Here is an 18,156-nt window from a genome sequence, read left to right as displayed (position 1 = left end):
GAATTCAGCAATTTATGTGCAAAAGTTCTTTCCCTCATGAAGCTTGTTTCTTTCTGGTGGGGCTGATTCAGGAGGTTCACAAATTCCAGGCACATCTTCAGAAGGATTGACTAAGAGATGTTGGCCTGCAACAGAGCCATGAGGAGTGCCAGCATTTAGAGCTCTAAAGGAGCAGAAGCAGCAGCAAAGAACCTAGAGCAAGTGGCTAGTGAAGGAAAAAGAGAGAAAAGGGGTGCATATAGCAAAATCTGGGGGAGGAAACTGATTCCAGATGGCAAAGCTAATGAATGGCCAGCTAGGTTTAGTGGTGTTGAGGGATCAGGTAGAATAAAAACAGAACAGTCCCCCTTCAGCTTTATAACATGGAAGCATTGGGATTTTTTACCAAACCAGTTTTATCTGAATAGTGGAAGTAGAAAACAGATTGAGTTGCTTTAAGGAGTGTCTGGGAAGTGAAAACTGACAAAGTGAGAAGATATTGGCAATTGAGAAGTGAAAAATTGCTGATGACTTTGGAGAAGTTTGCCTTCAGTTCAGGACTTCATTACTGTCCTGCAGGAAAGAGTCTTCTGTTAGTGGGGAGATTAATTAACTTATTTTTGCCCAACTTGTCTATCTAAAAGGAAGAAAGTTGTAATACATTAAAAGATTGAGATTGCTGAGGATGAAATGGGGTAGTATATGCATGCAGTGGATGCTCACTAAAAATAAGAGCTTGCATTTATATTATTTTAAGTTTGCCAGTCTCACTCTACCTGACATAAAATTTTCAGTAATTATCTTATTAAATGCCAAGTAAGATTCAAATTATTATTAACTGATACTCAAGGGAGGAAATAGGGTAAGTTAAGCAAATTGCCCTAATAACGCTGCTCATAAGCCATGGCCCTTGGAGAATTTGAATCCATATTTGCTGTGATTTGGACATGGTTTGTTTGTCCCCATCAAATCTCATGTTGACATTTGATGGTTAGCATGGTGATATCGGAGGTGGGTCCTAGTGGGAGATGTCTGGGTTACAGGGATGGATCCCTCATAAATGGCTTGGTGCTGTTCTCATGGCAGTGAGGGCATTCTCGCTCTTGAGACTAGATTGGTTCTCAGGGGAATTGATTAGTTCCTGCAAGAGTGGGTTGCTAGAAAGCCAGGACACCCCTGGGTTTGGTCCCTCTTTGCACGTGTCTGCTTCCTCTTTGACCTTCTCAGACATATTTTAATGGAGCACAAAAGCTCTTGTTGAAATCCAAGCAGATTCCAGTGCCATCTATCTTGTAAAGCCAGCAGAACTTTGAACCAAAATAAACCTCTGTTGTTTATTAACTACCCAGCCTTAGCTATTCCTTTCTAGCAACACAAAATGAACTAAGACAACATCTGTTGACTTGGTTCTATGCTGTGTTTCCTCCACTTGGTGTTGTAATTTTATTCCCCTATAAGAATTGTATCTGCTTAAGTGGAGACTAAGTATTCATCTACTTTGTATCCCCATACTACCATTGCATTTAGCCCAGTGCCTGGCACAAAGTTTTCAGTTGTGAGTGGCACCAATATGAAATTTCTCAGCCCTTGGCCCAGCCTTCTTGGGCTGCTCTTGTTTTTGAAGCTCCAGTTTATATTCAGGAGAAATGCTTCGGACTTCAGACCTCCAAACTAATTCATGTTACACATATCATCAGTGGAGAAAGTGGGACAGAGTAAAGGGTGGAGATGGCTCTTGAACGTGACAGTAGAAATGGTATGATGTTAGCAGAAAATTAATATGTGCACATCTTGTTGTACTGAGAAATACTCTAACATTGTAAGGAAACAAATAAAACTGATCATTGCTAGGTGACATATTATATATATAGTATATAATGTAAAAATACATGTATGGTGTATATTGTATATAATGTAATTGAATATTGTATTGTATATTATATACAATGTACATCTATATATCTATAGATATCTACCCTTGTGTATTTTTTTCCTCCAAAATGAAATACTTTTACCATCAGAGAGTACCAAGTAGAAATATTCCCAGGAGGGTCTGAGATTGGGATGCAATCTCAGAACCCATTAAAGGGCCTGGGGACAGGTGGGCTGTAGGAGTCCTGTGGAGAGCTTAAAAGCTGTCTCTTACCTCTTGAAAGAAATGACTGTGAGGGGTGAAGTAAACTGACTCGGTGTACATCTCCCTGGGATGTTACTTACTAACTTTTAGGTCTTACCTAGGACACATATATAGGAAATGTTCCAGAATCATGCTTGGCTGCATTATTTCCCTGTAGTGGCAAAAGTGGTCTGCAGAAGCTGTGCATTCTGGGTCCTTGCTAGAACCCAGATGAATGTTGCTTGGGAATTGGAGAGGAAAAAAGGAAACAGAGCACTCCCAAATTCTTTCCCAAATCTCTTGGATTGAAACATCTTAAACTGCCATTTTTATATGTCCAAGATGGTCAAATAGTAACCATTTCACGCAGCTCAACCAAAAAGTATGATCCAGCTACTACAGAGATGTGGACATTGGAAGGCCTTCTTGTTGGTTTAAAGTTTGGCCAATTGGTAGACGTCTGGGGCTGTATATTAAGGCGTCTTGATTTTGTGAGCCAGAGCAAAGGCATTCTTGTTCCTGTCTCTATTTGAATAGTATCTTTGGTGAGAGAGTGCCAGCATCATCTATTTATTACCCTTCATGCTCAGTGACTATGTGAAAAGAAAGGAAAAGACCTTTAAAGCTGGGGTGATTGTCTAGACAGTCCTAAAATAGCTGCTCCAGGTGCAAAGGAAGCCATAAAATGCAGACAAAGCATGAGACTCCTTTGGCAAAAATACAGTGTGTTTGAACTCTCATAGGCTCCCTGTAAATTATGAAGTAGAAAATGCCCAGGAGACTAGATTCCAATAATTATGATCATTAGTTATTTTAAATTGCCACCACTTACTTCACACAGAGGCATTCTCTGTGTGCCAAATTATATTTAAAATATTTTTAAAATAATTATTTGAATAATTCAGAGCTGAAATAGTCCAGGCTGAACTATTTAGCAGGCTGAAACACCTGTGCAAGCTTTAATTCAAAATATACAGAGAAGTGACTTCATTTTTCACTCCACTGTGGAGGTCTTCTAATACAAAACAAGAACAAGACCTTCAGCAGGGAGTCCATGCCCCCTGGTTCTGCACCTTCTTGCCCTCTACTTTGTCCTGTGCCTACCCACTGCACTCTCAAGGTCCACCATGACCCGGCCCTGCTCCACTCCAGCCGTGTCCTCTAGGGGATCGCTGCCACCTTTTACCTAGGCCTCCCCACCATGGCCTCTGCCAGAGCCAGCTCCTTGTGGGTCCATGTGGAAATGAGACCTCCAGATCCCATCCTGGGAACCACCAAAGCCTTTAAGAGGGAAATCAATAGCAAAAAGATGAATCTGGGAGTTGGTGCCTACCGGAACGACAAGAGACCCAGTTAGATTAACATAAAAAATTTAGACAATAGCAAAGACTTGGAACCAACCCAGATGTCCATCAATAATAGACTGGATAAAGAAAATGTGGCACATATACACCATGGGATACTATGCAGCCGTAAAAAAGGGTGAGTTCATGTCCTTTGCAGGGACATGGATGAAGCTGGAAACCATCATTCTCAGCAAACTATCACAAGAACAGAAAACCAAACAGTGCATATTCTCACTCATAAGTGGGAGTTTAACAATGAGAACACATGGACATAGGGAGGGGAACATTACACACCGGGGCCTGTCACGGGGTGGGGGGCTAGGGGAGAGAAAACATTAGGAGAAATACCTAATGTAGGTGAGGAATTGATGGGTACAGCAAACCACTATGGCATGTGTATATCTATGTAACAAAACTGCACATTTTGCACATGTACCCCGGAACTTAAAATATAATAAAAAAAATTTAGACAAGGAATACCTGCCCATTTGGGGACAAGCTGAATTTTCCAAGGCATCTGCAGAACTAGCCTTGGGTGAGAAGAGCAAAGTGTTGAAAAGTGGCCAGTCTGTCACTGTGTGGATCATTTCTGGAACTGGGGCCTTAAGGGTTACAGCCAGTTTTGTGCAAAGATTTTTAAAGTTTTTGAAGGCAGAGATGTCTTTCTGCCCAAACTACCCTGGGGAAATCACACACCTATCTTCAGGGGAGCTGGCATGCAACTATAAGATTATCAATACTATAACCCCAAGACTTGCAGTTTTGACTTCACGGGTGCTATGGAGGACATTTCAAAAATACCAGAGCAAAGTGCTCTTCTCCTGCATGCCTGGGACCCTCATGCAAAGCAGTGGAAGGAAATAATAGTGGCAAAGAAAAAGAAACTCTGCGTTCTTTGATATGGTCTACCAAGGCTTTGCCAGTGGTGATGGTAACAAGGATGCCTGGGCTGTGTGCAGCTTCACTGAACGGAGCATTAATGTTTGTCTCTGTCAATCATATGCCAAGAACATGGGCTTTATATGGTCAGTGTATGGGAGCCTTCACTGGGATCTGCAAAGACAGTGAATGAAACCAAAAGAGTGGAGTCAGTTGAAGATCCTGATCCATCCCATGTATTCCAACCCTTCTCTCAATGGGGCCTGTATTGCCTCTACCATTCTGAACAGCCTGGGTTTGTGAAAACAATGGTTGCAAGAAGTGAAAATCATGGCCAACTGCATTATTAGCATGCAGACTCAGCTGATCTCCAACTGCAGTAAGGAGAGTTCCTCACACATCTGACAACACATGACTGACTAAATTGGCATGCTTTGTTTCACAAGGCTAAAGCCTGAACAGGTGGAGAAGCTAACCAAGGAGTTTTCCATCTATATGACAAAGGATGGCTGCATCCCTGTGGCAGGGATCACCTCCAGCAACACGGGTAATCTTGCCTATGCCATTCACCAGGTCACCAAATAATGTCCCTGGTGTGAGGGAACAGATACAACTTTTCTCTCTTCAGCTGCTGCTATCGTGAGCTTCACATGGAGGATAAGAGAGGGTAGATGGTGGTGAGTAGATCTTTTTTTTTTTTTTTTAACCACAGTGCGTAATACTGAGTGATTGAATGCATTTCTCAGAAAAGAACATGTAGCGACATTGGGCAGAGGCATCTGTGGCTGGTATCTGGAACTTTGTGACTCTAAGCCAAACTCTCCCCCATCTTTTTATCTCCAACTTTTCTGAAAGAGTTTACATGTGTGAGAAACTCATAGCACCAAAAAACCTGTCAATTATGCCACTGCAATATTTCAGAAGCTTTAACTGAAGCATCTTATGGTGTCAGGGGTTCTTCATGAGAAATAGCACACATTAGAGGCTTTGAGAGAAGACCTAGTTCTGTCATTAACAGTCAGCCTCAAGTTTGTCCTCCCATGATGGAGCAACCTTATCAACAGACCATATCACAGAAGTTGTGTTTTATGAAAACCAATGAGTCTGCTGCCACTGCAGCAAGGAAAATAAAAGGTGCTTTTTCCTGTCTTATTTAAGAAAAAGAAAAGGCTATCTCTTCTCCTTTTTCATGCTGTTCTTTTCCTTATGCACAAAGATTTTTAACTATCCTAGATTTTCATCCCATTCTACTGCTGGATTGACCATCTACCCTGTATTAGTCCATTTTCATGCTGCTAGTAAAGGCATACTGGAGACTGGGTAATTTATAAAGGAAAGAGGTTTAATTGACTCAAGGTTCAGCATGGTTGGGGAGGCCTCAGGAAACTTACAATCATGGTGGAAGGGGAAGTAAACAAGTCCTTCTTCACATGGCAGCAGCAAGAAGACTTGCTGAGCAAAAGGGGCAAAAGCTCCTTATAAAACCATCAGATCTCGTGAGAACTCACTATCACGAGAACAGCATGAGGGTAACCATCCCAGTGACTCAGTTACCTCCCACCGGGTCCCTCCCATGACATGTGGGGATTATGGGAACTATAATTCAAGCTGAGATTTGGGTGGGAACACAGCCAAAGTATATCAAGCCCCATCCTACTTGGATTTATTTAAGAATAAAGAACATAATTTTCTAATGATGCCATAGCCTTACTTTTCTCAGTGGAGAAGGTAACGGCAATTTATCTGAGCATCCTCTTCAATGATTGCGTAATTGTCTCCTGCTGGATGTTGCCTCTGCCCAGTTGGACATCCTCCTTTCATTGAACATGGAAAGCAGATTAGTGGTTGCTAGATTTAAGAAGATGATGAGTTGAGAGGGAGGTGCAAGTAGCTGTAAAGGCGTAGCATGAGGAATCCTTGTGGCAATGAAACTGTTCTGTGCCCTGACTATTGTGGTTGTCACACAAAGATACATATGTGATAAAATTGCATATAACTAAATACACACACATACACACATTCACACACAAATGATAACATGTAAAACTTGTGAATTCTAAATAAGATAGTTGAATCAATGTCAGTTTCCTGGCTGTGACATTATACTATAGTCATGAAAGATGTTACAACTGGGGGAAGCTGGGAGAAGAGTATAGGAGATGGCTCTATATTATTTCTTACAAATGAACGTGAATCTACAATTATCTCAAAATAAAAAAGTTTACTCTAAAATGCATTTATCAACATGAACTTGAGTCAAACCATCTTGGAAGGGAGGCACTTTGATGTATTCACTTCACAAAGCATAGGGATGAAGATCTCTGGTATTACCAGCAAGCCAAACCACATGACTTTCTGCTGTCTGTACCCTGTGGCCCTGCACTGTGGATAAGGGAATGTATGTGTCCTCTAGAACATTTTTGTTTTGATTGCTTTGTGTTTGTTTGCATCAGGAAAAAAGTTGCAAATGAATGAGAATACATGCGTACATCTCTAAGATTCATCAGCACCCAAAATACCAGAGCAAGCCAGACATCATAGGGAAGCCCTGAGCAGAATCTACAAAAAAGGATTGAATAATTTGATTATTCAGAGAAAACGTATTTCTAGGGGATGGACCTAAGAGTAGCTTGTTCATGAAAATGGTGGGAAAAATATAGTGGCAAGAGGCTCACTACGTGGAAGTAATATGTCTAGTTTTTGTGAGAACCACACTTGAGCTAAACCTTTAAAATCCAATCAAAGAAGGAAAATGAATAGATTAGTGTGAGGAGGTAAACATATCATTTGAAAATGGCCTTGGACTTGGGTACTTTCCTCTCATTGATTTAGCAATATGCCCCATTTTGTTAGTTGTTTATACATAGCTTCACAGTTTTAAAGTAAGCATAGCCAGTTATGTCTATGATTTCTCTGTATTCAGTTATATTTGCCAAGGAAAGTCTAATCAACAAACAGTTATCAGTTATCTTACCCATGACAATATTGTGAGATGTTGTGAGATGCCAAGAATAGACCACAAGAGCCTCTTTGTGATGGTCTCAGACCTCCAAAACCAATAAAGAAGAATAACACACAGTAAATCAGTAACAGATCTATAGCATTTGAATTCACATAGAGAATTTGTTTAGTGGGCCTGACTAAATGCCTTCACTTTGCAGCTCACAGAGCCTTGTGTTTATTCTGCCTATCTTAAGCATGGTTTTACTCATGTAGTGGGAGCAGTTGGCTCATGTCTTTTACCTATTTCATTTACTAACTCTAAGGGAGTCAAGAAGAAACTTCCCCTTTGCGCTCTGAAGGGTCACTGAAAATATACTGGCACGAGGCAGATTGATTAACAGAAGAAAAGGCATACACGTTTATTTAACTTGTGTACACAGAAACCTTCAGAATGAATACCTAACATACAGGGGAAAATGGACAGTTGTCCATTTTTATGCTTAGGTTCAACAACATGTGGACAGCCATGTAGAAATGTGATTGGACAGAAAGGGTCTGATTTAAATGCTAATGGACTCTGTAGGGGAAACCCAGTAAGGTCTGTCTATCTAGATTATTCTTGGCCTCTCTGAGAAGCATTTCTTCCTTCTTTATGTGAGAGAGGACCCTGTCTGGAACAGGAGTCTTAGGATCTACAGTCAAATAAGTTAGGTCAGATCATTTCTTCATGGCCAGTTTTTACGTAGAATATTTTTAGGTTTTATGACTGACTTTAAGGAAAAGGGGTTCTGATTTGTATGATCTGTCTTGGGGAAAAGGGATTCTAGTTTCTATGGCTATCCTTAGGGCAAAATGGGACTGAGAGACAGGAGGACAGGAGAAGGTCAGGAGAAACTTTTGCTTCTGAAGCTGCTCAGCAGCAGTCTTCATTTTGAGATACTGTTTTCTGAGCCCCAACAAAATTCTTCTGACATGCTGAACATGTGCCAGGCACTATGCTAACATCCATGAGAATAGAGAGGAAAGGAAGAGAGGGATCCTGCAGCTCTCCAGTTGGGTGCTGAGATGATGACACCATTCACCGGGTGACTCCGATTGATTTGCTAAATCTTTTCTCTTCATTTTGACTCTGCCACCTTCTTACCGTGGGTCTAAGAGCAAGTTTCTCCACCTTTCTATTAAATATCTGTGAAATGGGAGCAATGGTGGTGTTGTGATGATTAGATGAGTAAACACATCTAGAGCATAGAGCTCTATGCCTGGCACAAAGGAAGCCCTCAGTTAATATTTGCAGGATGTGTAAAAGATTGTGTTTATCTGGTTTTCAAGACCATCCTCCTCAGAGATGCCAAGGAGATAGATGCTATGCTTTCTGGAGTTCTAAGACCCACATGCATCTCGTTGACCCTTGAGAAATCTAGTGGGCTCTCAGAATTTTTAAAATTATATATTAATAAATTATAATTGTATTTGTTTGGTGAAAAGTGATGTTATGAATTTTGAATACAATGTGGAATGATTAAATCGAGCTGATTAACATATACATCCCAAATATTTAATCTTTTTGTGATTAGAACATTTGAAATTTACTCTCTGTAATTATGAAATGTATGGCACTCAGTTATTAGCTATATTCAACATGCTGTGCAGCAGATCCCAAAAAAAACTCAAATGTCTTCCTCCTTTCTGAGGCTTTGCACCCTTTGACCCCATTGCTGACATCCCCCAGCCTCACCAGCTTGGTGGAGCACCTTGAGATGTGCTTACAACAGTAGCTGGGATGTAGTCAGTGTTAAAAAATTGTTAGCTTTTGCTGTTGTGCATGTGGTTGTTGTTGTTATTGTAAAATGGTGGCTGGAATCCACTTGTGAATATGCAGTCATGTTACAAATAAGGATGTTTCTGTCAATAATGGACCACATAGACAACAGTGGTCTCATAAGATTACAATACCATATTGTTACTCTACCTTTCTATGTTTAGATATGTTTAGATACACAAATACTATTGTGTTACACTTAACCTACAGCGTTCAGTATAGTAACATGCTGTACAGGTCTGTATTACAGGAGCAATAGGCTGTATCATCTAGCCTAGGTGTGTAGTAGGTTTGTGTAAGTACATGCTATGATGTTCACTTCGTGGTCCACTAGGTCACTGGTAAGCCTTTCTGTACCTTTTTGTATGTAACTCTTTGTATATCTGCCACACTGTATGATAATGCTTAGGTGTTTGTATAAATACACTCTATGATGTTCACAATGACAGTTTTCTCAGGATATATCCTCATCATTGACACGAGATTGTACTTTAACAGAGATACAATTCTTGAACAACTTGTTAGAAGGAGATGGGAGAAATAACAGAAATAAAGGTCGTGTCGTGAATTTTTCAATTATTAAACTAATCAATTCATTAAAACAGCTGTCATTAATTACTTAAAGTCAGGCAGGTGAGGGAAAGAATGGCTTGACATTTTCTAATTTATCACTCTTTCGTGTTGCCCCTGGCTAAACAAACTGTGGCTGCTGCTACAGCTAAGTATGTCAAACTGTTGAATACCCAAGCCAGGCTTTTGAAATATTGAAAAATGACTACTCCCATGTTGATCCATAAAATCTTTACCGTCTTACAGAGAGCTGATGAATCATCTCTCTAGCACCAGGTTCAGGAACTTCCCATAATGATCTCATAACTCTGGTGCCAACATTGCCCGGGCTCGGTAGCCTTCATGAAATTTATTATTAAAGTTTGAGATGTGTTCTTGTGTAGGTGTAATGGGATTAGTCGAATTGCAAAGATGATAGGGCTGCTATTTAGAGAAAAAGCTCCTTTCTAACACTTGCCTTTTCTAATGAGTCACCATAATACCTCTGTAATTATTACATTGATTGTCTTTTGCAGAATTAGATTTTTTTTGTAACTCTGGGAGATTTTGATTAGAACATTCAGTTATTTTGTCTGAAGAGTGATCTAGCTACATGAGTTAATAGTCTTTGGATTGAATGTGTTGAAAATTAAGTTGAAATTAGAATTTTTGTACACCAAGGCTTCAGGTGCCCTTTAGCAACTTTGGGACACGAAGATATCTCTACACTCAGAAATAAGTTTTACTGAAAAGTTTTTGGTGGTGAAAAAAATAAAATACCTCAAACAAGCTGCAGAAACAAAGATTTTCCCAGAAATTCTCAACAACTATGAGGATAGACTAGAAGTTCTCCAAGGGCAGACACTTGTACATCATTAATCCTTGACAGAATAAGTAGGAATCCTTTGGATTTTAGCCAGTGTGGCAGAGTACCCTGAGACGTGACAGAAGAGAGTGGTGGTGGTCAGGCACTGAATTCAGTTAACTGTTGCTGGTTTCTAAGAACTCATCATGCATTAACATAGAATCTTTGTCAACTTCACAAAAATCCTAGTAGAGTGAGATTTTTATCCCCATTTTAAAAGTGAGCCATGTAGGTAACTTGCTCCCAAATTACTCAATAAGTGCTGCATCTGGATTAGAATCTATCGGAGGCTGGCTTCCCCATCTGGACTTCAGCATGACTCCATTAATGCTCCCCACCCTCTCCAGCCCTATGCTGGTCCACTGGTCACTGGTATACCTTCCTATACCATAACTGTATCTCCCACACAGAATAATAATGCTCAGATGTTTGGAGATGTATGTGCAAAGTTCAGAAATGACTTTAGACAACATTTTACCTTCCTTCACGATGAAATGAGAAAAATTAACACCAATCTAATACCAAAACAAAATAATTTACCAAAAAAGTGATTTTCTTGTAATGTGAAGGATTCAATATGAACTGTCACTGAATATTGTTTGAAAGGGTTCCATATTAATGCATGTCAGAGAAGCAGGCCAGATGCTGACTAAATCAGCAATGTCTTTGTTGATGCTTTTGGCCTGTAAAGTACATTTAAAACCCTGTAAAGTATCTTGTAATGGTGTAGAATAATCAAAGACTTGGGATAACTTCTGTGGTCAACAAGCCTGTTGTAAATGAATAACCAGGACTTTTGTTTTGATAAATCTAATCTACATTCCTCTGTAGCACACGATTATACTCAAAAGCAGGTTATGTTTGCCCCCAAATTCCTAGGTACCATTGTGAAGTCAGGCTCAGACCTGACTTTTTGATATCTTTTTACCTGAGCCCCTACATCCCTGGCACCAATAGAGGACATGGTAATAGTCACTAAATGAACCCACAATATCTGTGTTTAGGAGGAGTGACATTTTTTGGCTTATTGCTGGTATTCAAATGCCTCTTTACTCACCTATCTTTGACAACATCCCTCTGGATTATGGTACTCACTTAGTATACCCTTCCCATAGGTGTTCAACATTCCAAAATTATTTGATACTTTGCAAAACATCCAGCAACATCAAGTATTTTCCAGTCTTTAAAGGGCTGAATTTAGTTTGGCCTTAGAATAAAACAATCTGATTAAAGTAATGCATACTAAAAAGTGAATGACTAATATGTTTTGTTTTGTATTATTTGAAATTTTAGAGAAACTTTTTTTTCCCTTACAAGTCTTTAAAATGAAATGTGTGAGCAAGATTTTCTTTTCTTTCTTAGCAGGAATGAATGTCAGATGTCCTTTTCTTACCTCTACTTCTCTTTACTATCCCATTCAGAAACTTGACACCTTTCTCCTGAAGTGTTGATGACATATAATCTAAAGAATATCTTGGACATTTAGGAAAATAAAACACATAGGAAACTTTTTTTTCCTTCCTAGCAGGAAGTTTTCTATTTTTCTTTCCTTTGGGTGGGGCAAAACATTAGTAACTTATACAGTGCTACTCCCTAATGTAAAATTATAAAGTAATTTGTATTTAGGGATGTAGGGTTTTTTTTAGATTTAATGTGTACTTATCATGAAATCAGTGGAAGATTGGGTCAAGTCTATGACATTATTTAACTAAGCGGTCTGCCATGCCATTATTTAATGAAATAATTTTTTTAAATGCTTTTATTTTACTGTAAGCCATTGAAGAAAAATTTTACTCAAAGTTTAACAAGTGTTTAGTTCATGATGAGGCATTTGCAGCTGTAAGCAATCATATTACTGTGCCATCATTTAGTTTTATGGAAAATGAAAACTTTTACTTAAGGCTGTTAAAAGTTTGATTTTTAACAGTGCCTCCTAAGCAATACAGGCTACCACTTACTTTTGACATCGAGGGAAAAAGAGTTACTCAGATTCACTCAAGCTTTAGCTGTATTGATTTCTACGATGGGTTTTTCTTAGCATGTCAAGTGATTCCTGTTTTATAGTGAAGGCATTACTTTGAGTCAATATCAAAGTACATGATCCCCTCAACCTTCAGTTGTGTTTCCTGCTTTGTGGGGTGCCAACAATAGCCAGAAGGGGTAATTTAAATTCCACTTTCTATAGGAAAAACGCGGTGGCTCACGCCTGTAATCCCAGCACTTTGGGAGGCCGAGGCGGGTGGATCACCTGAGATCAGGAGTTCAAGACCAGCCTGACCAACACGGAGAAATCCTTTCTCTACTAAAACTACAAAATTAGCTGGGCGTGGTTGTGCATGCCTGTAATCCCAGCTACTTGGGAGGCTGAGGCAGGAGAATTGCTTGAATCCAGGAGGCGGAGGTTGCAGTGAGCTGAGATCACGCCATTGCACTCCAGCCTGGGCAACAAAAGCGAAACTCCATCTCAAAAAAAAGAAAGAAAGAAAAAGAAAAATCCCTTTGGTAAAACATTATATACTCTCTAATCAGGGATTCTCTTAACACCATTTTGAATTGCGTGTTTCTTGCCTTGTTGCACAGATTAAACTGGGAAACAATTTTATCTGTAGCAGGGTTTCTAAACCTCAGCTCTATTGACATTTGGGGGCAGATCATTCTTTTTTGTGAGGGGCTGTCCTGTGCATTGCAGGATGTTGAGCAGGATGCCTGGTTTCTAGCCGCCAGATGCCAGTAGCACCTTCCCCTCAGTTGAGACAACCAAAAATGTTTCCAGACATCCCTAAGTGTCTTATTGGGTGTGAAGTCATCCTCAGTTGAGAGCTACTAATCTAGCAAATTAGCATATTTCTAGCAAAATAGCATAACTACTTTAAAAAATAAGTTTGGTCTAGGATGTTTTTCTCTTTCAAATGAGGTATATTTTAGATCATTATCACTTCAATAATAAATAATAATTACAGAAGCCAAAATACAGGTTTCAGATGTTATCTGTGTAGGAATGTGAATAACAGTGACAACATTTTCTGAAAGAATAATTTGTATGTAGAGACTAACAAAGGTGTTTTTTCTCATTTGTGCATTTAATTATGATACAATGATATGATTATATTTAGCGATAAATGAATAATCTTCATTAGAAAATTATACAAAGAAATGAACAATTCAGAAAAAATAATAGCTTTCATATTTTGTCCTGTATTATTGAAGTAAACACGTTGCACTCACTTGATATGCTTATTATTCTTAAAAATTTCCCACATTTCTTGGTAAATTGGAGTAATTCCTGTATTGTCAGTGAATACATTATAATTTTAATAGTGATTGATAAGCATTTTGATCTCTAGATTTATTATCATTAAACAATGCAGTCACACACTTTAAACAGAATTAGTAGAAAAATTTTCTTATTTTTCTTATTTGGAACATTTATCAGACTAAAGAATTTTAAGTGAAACCAACCACTACTTTGTGCTGCATATATGAGAGCACTTCAAAAAGTTCATGGGAAAAATTAAATTAAAAGATAAAAAATAATAAATATACACTTTATTTCTCAGCATCAAGCTCAAGACACTGTTTTGAGCAATGATACCAGCCATTTTAGTCCATCTCTAAAGAACTGAGGGTCCTGGGAATTTTACCATGTCATTGCAATCTTTTTTATTTTATTAACTGAAGACAAATGGGTGCCCTTTAGATTTTTTTTTTTTTAAGATTAGGAAGCAAAAAGAAGTCAGAAGGAGCCAAATCAGGACTGGAAGGTGAATGCTTAATAATTTCCCATAGAGACTCTCACAAAATTGCCCTTGTTTGGTAAGAGGAATGAGCCAGGAGCACTGTTGTAGTCATTTTTCTGCTAAAGCTTTGGCTAACTTTCTCAAAATACTCTCATAGTAAACAGAGGTTAATTGAGTTTTGGCCCTCTAAAAAGTCAACAAACAAAATGCCTTGAGCATCCCAAAACACTGTTGCCATGACCTTTGCTCTTGACCAGTCTGCTTTTACTTTGACTGGACCACTTCCTCTTGGTAGCCACTGCTTTGGTTGTGCTTTGTCTTCAGGATGGTACTGGGAAAGCCATGTTTCATCTCCTGTTACAATTCTTTGAAGAAATGCTTCAGGATCTTGGTCCCTCTTGTGAAAAATTTCCTTCAAAAACTCTGCTCTTGTCTGCAGCTGATCTAAGTGCAACGGTTTTGGTAACTTTAGGGTGTAAAGTTTGCTTGACTGTAATTTTTCAGTCAGAATTGTGTAAGCTGAACCAACTGAGATGTCTATGGTGTTGGCTATTGTTTCTGCTGTTAATCATTGGTCCTCTTCAATTAGAGCATGAACAAGATGAATTTTTTTCCTCACAAATTGATATGGATGGCCTGCTCCTGTGGGCTTCATCTTCAACATCATCCCTTCTTCTTTTTTCTTTTCTTCTTTTTTTTTTTTTTTTTTGAAATGGGGGTTTTCACTCTTGTCACCAGACTGGAGGGCAATGGTGCGATCTCACTCACTGCAACCTCCGCCTCCCGGGTTCAAGCAATTCTCTTGCCTCAGCCTCCTGAGTAGCTGGGATTACAGATGCCCACCACCAAGCCCAGCTAATTTTTGTATTTTTAGTAGAGACAGGGTTTCACCATGTTGGCAAGGCTGGTCTCAAACTTCTGACCTCAGGTGATCTGCCCACCTCAGCATCCCAAAGTGCTGGGATTACAGGCATGAGCCACCATACCCAGCCCTCATTCCTTCTTAAAATGAGTTTTTCATTTGCAAACTGTTGATATCTTTGGGGCACTGTCCTCATAAACTTTTAATAAAGCATCAGTGATTTCACCATTCTTCCACCCAATCTTCACCATAAATTTGATGTTTGTTCTTGCTTCAGTTTTAGCAGAATTCATGTTTCCCTGACAGGGGCTCTTTTCAAACTGATGTCTTATCTTTCTTAGTGCCTCAAACTAGATCTTGTTAAGGTAGGTTATAACAAGTTAGTAAGAATTTATTTTGGTGTAATATACATTTGAAATTTTTGTATAGTTCTTTCATAATGCATATTTTCTATGAACTTTTTGAAGTCCCCTCATACTTTCTCTTTGTTCATTTTACTAGCATGTTCGACTAAGATAAGTTTTAAGGACAAAAGTATGACTTATATGGTTTTTATAATTAAGTATTTCTGTAATATTCCACATTATTGCCAGTTCTCTCCAGGGAGAAGTTTTTCCAGCTCATTCCTGAATAATTGTTACAAACCATTCATATTCATCTAAGGTATTTCTGATAACTAATATCAAAACCTTCAGAATTTCAGGGTATACTATGCTTAGCAATATTACTTGGACTTCTATTCAAACAGCAGAAACAGATTGTTTTCCTTTATCCAAAATATAATATAAGTTACCTCATGTAAAGCAGTGATAACATTTTGAGTTAAACCCCAAATCACAACTTCTGGGTGAGAATCCTTGAAATTTTAATATAATCAGCAGAAGCATTCTAGTAGAGTTTAAAAATGTTTATACCTAAGAAACAGTCACTCCAGATTTGTCAATCTATTGTGCTTAAATATGAAAAAAATGTGTACATACAACACTTAGGCAAAATTCACAGAATGAGTTCTGTATGAATATAACATTGTGGACAATTTTATCCTATTTACCACATCAATTGATCAAATAAGTTTATGTGAATGTATGCTATCTTGGGAGGCCAAGGCAGGTGGATCACCTGAGGTCAGGAGTTCAAAACCAGCCTGGCCAACATGGTGAAACCCCGTCTCTACTAAAAATACAAAAAATTAGCCAGGCATGGTGGCGCATGCCTGTAATCCCAGCTACTTGGGAGGCTGAGGCAGGAGAATTGCTTGAATCTGGGAGGCAGAGGTTGCAGTGAGCTGAGATCATGCCATTGCACTCCAGCCTGGACAACAAGAGTGAAACTCTGTCTCAAAAAAAAAAAAAAAAAAAAAGTATGCTATCAGTGTTTTTCACTGGGGGAATTTTGCATCTCCCCCCAGGACACATTTGCCAATGTCTGGAGACTTTTGTGGTCACATTTGGGAGGGGTGATTTGCTACTGGCCAAGGATGCTGCTAAACATCCCACAGTTTAGAGGACAGCAACACTCACCACAAAAACGAGTGATCTCACCCAAATAGCAAGAATGCCAAGATTGAGAAACTCTGTACTGTAAAGATGATCAATAAAATGTTTTCTTTATTCTCCAGTGATGTTCTTGAGATGTTCTTCAGATTTGGGACATTTTGCAAATGTTAACTTGCATCACTATATCTGTGGGTATGCCAACAGTCTTACTTACATATGTCACATCACAGCAGAAAGAAAAGATAATCTCTTAATTGTCCCTTTATCTCATTTTCCAGAGTGCCACTCTAACTGCAATTTCTTCACAAAGATTTCTCACCAGGAAACTGGCAGCTGTAATATTTATGATCAGTTTCTTTTTTATTTTTAATTTGTTTTAATTTTTAATGTTTGTGGGTACATAGTAGGTGTAAATTAATGATGAGAGTGCGCCATTCCTGTGGCAAATGTTTTTGAATTTTTGATGCAGACTTGTTTTGAATATCTGCTTTGTGCTTTATTTGTACTTTTTAGAATCTTTTCTTTTTGAATAATACGAAAATTGCTATAATGGCTGTGGCTAAACTATGCATTTTTGGTGTGATGGACAGTTACAACTTCTTTTAACACAGGCTTATTTTTAATAGGATAACATTGAATTTGAAAATGTGTGTGTATATGTGTGTGGCTGTTGAAGTTCTGGGAGCTCAGATCTGAGAGCCAGCAAATTTAGATGTATTATTTTATTCAATCATTCATTTTATTGAGAAATTACTTGTGAGTAGCATTTATTGCACTATTTTTATATTCAAAATATTACTATTTTTAGAAAAGGTACTTATTTTGAAAAATGTTCACTTTTCCTGCTTTTTATACTAACTTTTACATCAAAATATCATTTTGCAACTAAATTTGGGCCCAATTGAACAAATTTTTAAATAAATTAGAACTACAGGCCAAATTGTTACATTAGAAAACACTTAGAAATGGTTACCATTTCTCCTATTTTGTTGCTTCCAGTAAATTTCCTTCATGGCACAATTTACAAAAAGTAATAAATATTGAACATGTATTTAACATTAAAAACACCACTTATATGCATATACAGTTATGGCTCTTAAAATGCAGGCTTTTGTATTGTAGCAGTCCATGAGTTGTCTCTTTTGCAAAATATTTTTCTTTGTAGTAACAGCTTTATTTCAATGTTGGCTGACTATATCTTTTATTCAGTGACTATTTGCTGAAGTATTTGCAACTAGGGGCATTTTGAATGTTTAATGGGAACAAGGAGACCTTATATATAATTGGAATTATTCCATAAGGTCTGAGTGTGTGTATGCATGTGTGTATATGTAGGTGTATGTGTATATATATATACACACATATATGTGTGTGCGTTTATATATGTGTGTGTGTTTATTATACACCTGTGTGTGTGTGTGTGTGTGTGTGTGTGTGTGTGTGTGTATATATAAAGAGATATTTTCTTTGAATTGAGCAAAACACACATCTTCCTTTTCTTCATTAGGGCACAAGTTTTTTTCCTATTCCTTTAACTATTCTGTTCTGATACCATAAAAGCCATT

The 18,156-nt window shown here is 38.3% G+C and overlaps 1 protein-coding gene and 1 pseudogene across 2 annotated transcripts in view; both read left to right on the top strand.

Moving 5' to 3' along the window:
- The window catches only part of ARHGAP6 (Rho GTPase activating protein 6), a 549,115-nt gene that overhangs the window by 329,614 nt on the left and 201,345 nt on the right, over nucleotides 1-18,156 (top strand). The gene's annotated exons all lie outside the window — the stretch shown is intronic.
- On the top strand, nucleotides 3,150-4,905 carry LOC129024483 (aspartate aminotransferase, mitochondrial-like; annotated as a pseudogene).

Source organism: Pongo pygmaeus, chromosome X (genome assembly GCF_028885625.2).
Source record: "Pongo pygmaeus isolate AG05252 chromosome X, NHGRI_mPonPyg2-v2.0_pri, whole genome shotgun sequence".
In the NCBI taxonomy this organism is placed as follows: Eukaryota; Metazoa; Chordata; class Mammalia; order Primates; family Hominidae; genus Pongo; species Pongo pygmaeus.
The sequence above is the reverse complement of the archived record's forward strand: the minus strand, read 5'-3'. Positions and strand labels throughout refer to the sequence as shown.